We start from the raw sequence: 7,114 nt of genomic DNA, 5'->3' as shown, positions 1-7,114 counted from the left end.
ATGTTGTCAGTTTCTTAGTATCTCCCAGAGATGCTTTTATGTACATTCAAGCAAATACAGTTATTCTCTTTCACTCTTTTTTTTTCTTTCACTCTTTTTTACACACAGTAGTATACAATGTGCTGTGTGCATCATTCTTTTTTCATCTAACACTATACCTTGGAGATTAGTTTATGGCAACAAAGTGCTTCTTTTTTTTTTTTTTAAAGAACTGTATAATATTCCATTATATGAATGACATGCCACAATTTATCTAACTAGTCCCCTCTTGATGAATATTTAGGTTTTTCCAGTCATATGATATTAAACAATGCTGCAACAAATAATCCTATACTTATTCATTTTTTATTTAAAATTTGTTAAAATTTTACTTTAGAGTATAATTGATTTAAATGTTGTGTTAGTTTCAGGTGTACAGCAAAGTGATTTAATTACACTGATTCACTTTTTAAGCATTTCTGTGGGATCTGGAAGGCTAAAAATCACACACACAAACACACACATACACAAAGTTCTTTTTTAAAATATTTATTTATTTGGCTGCAGTGGGTCTTAGTTGCAGAATGTGAGATCTAGTTCCCCAGCCAGGAACCAAACCTGGGCCCCTTGCATTGCATTGGGAGCATGGAGTCTTAGCCACTTGACCACCAGGGAAGTCCTATATATATGTAGGACTTATATATTAGCAATATATATATTAGCATTGACTAATCAATGTGTTAACTGAATACATCACACTCAAGGGAAGATAACTTAAAAGTTATTGTTTAGTTTCCATTAGTCAGATCAATGCACAGTTCAGTTCAGTTCAGTCTCTCAGTCGTGTCTGACTTTGCAAACCCATGGACCGCAGCATGCCAAGCCTCCCTGTCTATCACCAACTCCCAGAATCCACCCAAATCCATGTCCATTGAGTTGGTGATGCCATCCAACCATCTTGTCCTCTGTCATCCCTTTCTCCTCCTGCCCTCAATCTTTCCCAGCATCAGGGTCTTTTCAAATGAGTCAGCTCTTTGCATCAGGTGGCCAAAGTATTGGAGTTTCAGTTCAACATCAGTGCTTCCAATGAACACCCAGGACTGATCTCCTTTAGGATGGATTGGTTGGATCTCCTTGCAGTCCAAGGGACTCTCAAGAGTCTTCTCCAACACCACAGTTCAAAAGTATCAATTCTTCAGTGCTCAGTTTTCTTTATAGTCTGACTCTCATATCCATACATGACTACTGGAAAAACCATAGTCTTGACTAGATGGACCTTTGTTGGCAAAGTAATGTCTCTGCTTTTTAATATGCTATCTAGGTTGGTCATAACTTTCCTTCCAAGGAGTAAGTGTCTTTTAATTTCATGGCTGCAATAACAATTTGCAGTGATTTTGGAGCCCAGAAAAATAAAGTCTGCCACTGTTTCCACTGTTTCCCCATCTATTTGCCATGAAGTGACGGGACCAGATGCCATGATCTTAGTTTTCTGAATAGTAAATTCATAGTAAACTGCGTTATTCACCCTCTTCAAAGCCAGGTGGACTTCCCTGATAGCTCAGTTGGTAAAGAATTGTCCTGCAATGTGGGAGACCTGGGTTCGATCCCTGGGTTGGGAAGATTCCCTGGAGAAGGGAACGGCTACCCACTCCGGTATTCTGGCCTGGAGAATTCTATGGACTCTATAGCCCATGGGGTCACAAAGAGTTGGACACAACTGAGTGGCTTTCACTTTCACTTTCAAAGCCAGGCATTACATTTTGAAGCTTCCAATGCAAAGTCCTATCTCACCTTGAGGATTCTGGTTGCACCTTGTGGGATTCTCCACGCAAGTCTGCAGCAGAAAGCCTGAGATGGCTTGATATCTGCTGCTTACATCCAGATGTTGCACTTGTTGGTGAGATTGTAAGATGCATTTTCTGGAGATTTTTCCTTCAATCAGCTCATTTGCTCAAAGCAACATTCCCAGAGCACTTACTATGGCCCAGGTGCTGAGCTGGATGCTGGGAATACAAAAATAAAAATGATAATCCTTACCCTGTCAGGAGCTCCCAATCTAGAAAAGCCCATGAATACATGAGCAGATAACCAGAAAACAATGTGAGAAGAGCCCCAGTGGAGGTGAACACAGAATGCTATGGGAGCATTAAGGAAGAGTCACAGCAGGGAAGTAGAATAGGAAGAATGTCCAGGAAGGCTTTCTCAAAGAAGATACACCTGTGATAACTTTGTATACATGGGGTCACAAACAGTCCGACATGACTGAAGTGACTTAGCCCACACACACATTAGTTTTGACAGTGTGACCAGAATCTTCGATCTCTAGCTGCATGCCTCCATCCTATGTCTCCGAGATGAATCTTCTTGACAAATGTCCACTCTTTGTTTCTAACTTGTGGGCACCATGGCTCCACTCTCCATTAGTGTGAGAAAAGCCCTATTTGTTTATGTGCTTAAATAGACAAGAGACACAGGTAACAGTGGTTACCACTGGGAAGTACAATGGAGTTTACGGGGAACAAGTTTTAATTTTTGATTTATGCCTCTGTACCCTTTGCATTATTTTTATAATGAGAATATTTTACTTTTATAATTAAAAAAATATTTTCTTGGGTGTGCTGTATGGTATGTGGGATCCTAGTTCCTCAACCAGGAATTGAATCTCGCCCCCTGCATTGGAAGCACAGAGTCTTAACCACTGCACCATCAGGGAAGTCCTGAGTTTTATAATTTTGATAAACTTATTGAAGTAAACCTTTATATACAGAAAAGTGCACAAATCATGTTAGTGGATTTTCATAAAGTAAATACAGCCATTGTAACCATCACCCAGATTGAACAGTTGTAGATTTTTACTAGCATCTTCGAAGTCCACCTCTTGTCTCCTTCCAATCACCTCCACTTCTCACAAAGGTAACCACTATTCTGCCTCTTATCACCAAAGAATCATTTTGACTAAGATTTCCAGTTGTTCCTTATCCTCACTAGCAGTTGGTATCATCAGCATTATTTATCTTAGCTCTTCTAACAAGTCTGTAGTATTGTCTCATTGTAGTTTTGATTTGACTAATGGGGCTTTCCACGTGGCACTAGTGGTAAAGAACTCGCTTGCCAATGCAGGTTAGATGTAAGAGACATAGGTTCAATCCCTGGGTCGGGAAGATCCCTGGGTCGGGAAGATCCCTGGAGGAGGGCAGGCCAACCCACCCCAGTATTCTTACCAGTATTCTTGCCTGGAGAATCCCATGGACAGAGGAGCCTGGCAGGCTACATAGGGTCGCAAAGAGTCGGACATGACTGAAGCAACTTAGCATGCAGGCAGTGGCTAATGATGTTGACCATCGCTGCATGTGCTCATTTGTTATCCACATGTCTACTTGCATGCTAACATCCTCTATAAATATAGAACATAATCATTTAAGAAAATTATTTGAAAATAATTGAAATAATTATTTTATAATTATTATTACATAATAATATAATAATATACTATTATATATTATTATTGTTGGATAATAATTATTACTGCAAACAATAATAATAGTTTGAATAATAAATAAGTAAAAATAATAAATAATAATAAATATTATTAATACTAACTATTATTTCAAACAATCACCTCAAAGGGGATATCCTTTGGGCATAGCAATTCTTCCAAGAGGCAGATTAGGGTGGTGGAAATAGCCAGATCTTGGTAGCAGACATTTCGGACTACCCTATGTGCTGCGGGATCTTAGGCATATCTTTGAACCTCTTTGTGCCTTGGTTGCTTTGCCTATGAAGCAAGGGTAATAATAGTTCTTGCTTTATAGGCTGGGTCTGAGGATTAGATGAGAAAATTATGCAAGGTTCTATGCTTCATGCCTGAGATGGTCAGTGTTCATCAGTGTCTCCCTGCCCTTCTGGCAAAGCCTGGAAAGAGGCAAGAAAGAGAAGGTTGTTCTTGAGGCAGTCAATGGCTTAGTATCTGAGGGAAAATGGGTGAGAGATTCCTCTTTCTCTAGCTCTAAGGGAAAAAAAAAAAACTCTAGAGTTGTGTTCTGGGGGTAGGATTCTGTCCCCTCACTTCCTGCTGCCTCCCCATCCCCAGCCCACCAAGCAGTAGGAGCAATCTGCTTTGAAGGAAATTCTAGAAGAAATTCTAGTCATAACTGGGCTTTTGGACAATTTAAACACCTCCTGCCATGTGTCTAGCAGAGAGACACAAGCCCCGTGGCATCTTTCTGTATAAGTCCCCCAGGTTCTCCCACTGGTGTTTCCTGTGGCAGGATTGGGCTTCCCTGGTGGCTCTCCTGCCTGCCAATGCAGGAGACACAGGAGACCTGGGTCTGATCACTGGGTAGGGAAGATCCCCTGGAGAAGAAAATGGCAACCCACTCCAGTATTCTTGCCTGGGAAATCCCACGGACAGAGGAGCCTGGCGGGCTACAGTCCAGGGTGTCACCGAGTTGGACATGACTGAGTGACTAAAGAACAAGGGCCCTGAAGAGAGAGGGCTGCCCCCAAATTTACCCACCCATGCAGCACTTGATCCCTGAGACCCTTCATCCTGGAACAAAGAGGGTGTTTTTACCATAAAGTCCTTATAAGGTGATGAGTAGTTAGTGTCAAGTAGTTAGTATCTGTTCAGCAAATATTTGCCCAGGACTTAGCAAGCACTAGGCTCTCTGATATGTCTGGGGAGCCAAAATGAGAAAGAAAAGAGTGCTAGTTAAGGAGAAAAGTATGGAGGAGGAAAGGTCCTGGAAGAGGTGACTCTAGTGGAATTTTCTGGGTGAGGAAGAATGCTTTCCCGGTACAGGGACTAGCCCAAGCAAGGACCCAGAGGCTGGAGCCCATGGGCTCTTTTCCTGAGTCTTCAGTCTTGGGACCACAGCCTTGCTCTGGGCTCTGCACAGTTTCTATTCCAGGGTTTTCCAATGTGCCTTTAAAATGGAGTACCACCTTATGAGGACTTTATAGTAAAAACACCCTCTTTGTTCCAGGATGAAGGGTCTCAGGGATCAAGTGCTGCATGGGTGGGTAAATCTAGGGGTACCCCTCTCTCTTCAGAAATCAGCCTGATATGCTTGAACATAAAAGACCTGTCTGTGTGCTTCTAGCTCATTTTTTACCTTCATCGCTGCAGTCTCGGACTACCTTCTGCATTTCCCCTAGACTCCAGAACTTCAGTAAACTGGTTCCTAGCTCTTATTCCCCTGAATTCTGCCATGTAGCCTCTCCCTGGGGCCCTAATCTATCTCTACCTTAATCCTTCTTCTTGACTTACTTTGTTCAGGCTTCTCTCTTTTCCCTGCCTTCACCTCAGCTTCTAACTCTTCTCCACGCTTTCTTCTTCAGTTCTGACTGAAGGCTCAGGCAGTCCCTCCCAGACCCCTTCTGCATCTGTTTCAACAACCTCTTGGGGCTATTTCTCAAATGAGAGCTTCTGCTCCCAACTCGAGTCTCCCAGGAGACTGTCCTCTTCATGGTGGCTGACTTGGGTGCCCTCCAGTTCTCCCACAGTGTCTCTTGGGGTCCGCCTCAAGGTTTCTGAAATGGGGAAACTGAGGCTCAGAAAAGGGGGATGACTTACCAGGGTCTGGCAGCAATTTAGTAACAGAGTAAAACTAGCCCAGGCCTCCAGACTTGTAGCCAATGCTCTTTCCCAGGAATCAGGCTGCCTCTCAGAAGGCTCCGATCTTGTTATTGCCATCAGCTCCCACCCACTGACTGCACCAGGCACCCATCTCTCTCAGCACTTCCTTCCTGACCCACTTCATTAAGACTGAAGCTGGCCTGTCCAAGCTTCTGACTCAGCAGCCCAGCAAAGAACATCCAGCCCTGTCTGCATCTGATTAAGGGAACACGGGAGGCAGGAAGCGTTTTTTTTCCCTCTGGCAGGGTAGGGGATGCAAAAGAAGTTTGGGGGAGTCAATGAAATGGTAAGATGTCAGGGACTACAGGGAAGGGATGGGAGGTGAAAGCGTTATATCAAAACATTTAAGATTCTGGAGACATTCCTGACTGTCCAGAGGTCAAGAGTCCGAGCTTCTACTGCAAGGGGCACAGGCCTTATCCCTGGTTGAGAAACAGAGATCCTGCATACTGCATGTTTTGGCCAAATATATATATATGCAAATATATATATGTATGGGAAAAGTTCAAAAGGAAAAAAAGGTAGTAATATCCTTTTAAGAATTTCCAAAAAAAAAAAAAAAAGATTTAAGATTTCTAGTCAAATACATTTGGGTAACAGAAATATATTTACTGACTTAGAAGGACCCCTGTGATACACTGTTAGTGCAAAAATCATGGCAAAAATAGAATGTTCCCATAGTTCTACTTCTGCACAAATAAGTTGAGAGTGTCCCCAAAGTGCTTATGAGCAGTAGTTAGAAATTGGCTGTATGTTCCCCTCCACTCTCTGCACCCATGTTAATTTTTGCCCAGAGATTAATGGTTGACAAAGACCACAATCTTGGAGAGTTGCTGTAACACAGGCATTCACTTGCAAATAAATGGAGCCGACAACTTTTCTCTTTCACAATGTGCCACAGTGAATGGTGCCATCTTGCTCAATGTGGATATATTTTTATTTTTTAATATATTTATTTATTTACTGGGTGCACTGGGTCTTAGTTGCCCCATGCAGGATCTACTTCCCTGACCGGAGATTGAACCCTGGCCCCCTGCATTGGGAATGCAGAGTCTTAGCCACTAGACCACCACGGAAGTCCCTCTTCAGTGTGGATCTGGAATGGCTCCCACCAGAAAACATCCACATCTAATGCAACATCTATCTAATCCAGTCAGGGGTTTTGACATCAAGATGTTTTCTGACTGGGAGTAGCAGGAAGCTCTGGGGCCCCCTATTGTCACAGGATCACTGATGCCTACAGACCTCTTTCCTGACATGAGGGTCCCAACTCTGTCTAAAGCCTGTTCAAATAAGCAACAGGATTGACACTTGCAGTGGTTTGAATAGTGTCACCCCTCCCCCGCCAAATTCTTGTCCACCCGGAATCTGTGAATGTGAACTTAGTTGGAAACAGAATCTTTGCAGATATTAGTTAAATTAAGATGAGATCATACTGAAGTAGGATGGGCCTTAATTCAACGACTGATGTCTTCACATGAAGAGGAAAATTTGGAC

The 7,114-nt window shown here is 42.7% G+C and overlaps 1 long non-coding RNA gene across 1 annotated transcript; it reads right to left on the bottom strand.

Annotated features, from left to right (window-relative positions):
* Nucleotides 1-457: 457 nt before the first annotated feature.
* LOC139181100 (uncharacterized) lies at nt 458-6,047 on the bottom strand. The gene is made up of 4 exons (XR_011565215.1): nt 5,555-6,047; nt 3,599-3,891; nt 3,201-3,373; nt 458-1,982 (listed from the first exon to the last, which is right to left on the bottom strand). It is a non-coding gene; the product is annotated as an uncharacterized lncRNA (long non-coding RNA).
* Nucleotides 6,048-7,114: the final 1,067 nt, after the last annotated feature.

This window comes from Bos indicus, chromosome X, assembly GCF_029378745.1.
Source record: "Bos indicus isolate NIAB-ARS_2022 breed Sahiwal x Tharparkar chromosome X, NIAB-ARS_B.indTharparkar_mat_pri_1.0, whole genome shotgun sequence".
Classification (NCBI taxonomy): domain Eukaryota; kingdom Metazoa; phylum Chordata; class Mammalia; order Artiodactyla; family Bovidae; genus Bos; species Bos indicus.
This window is presented reverse-complemented; position numbering and strand designations above follow the sequence as displayed.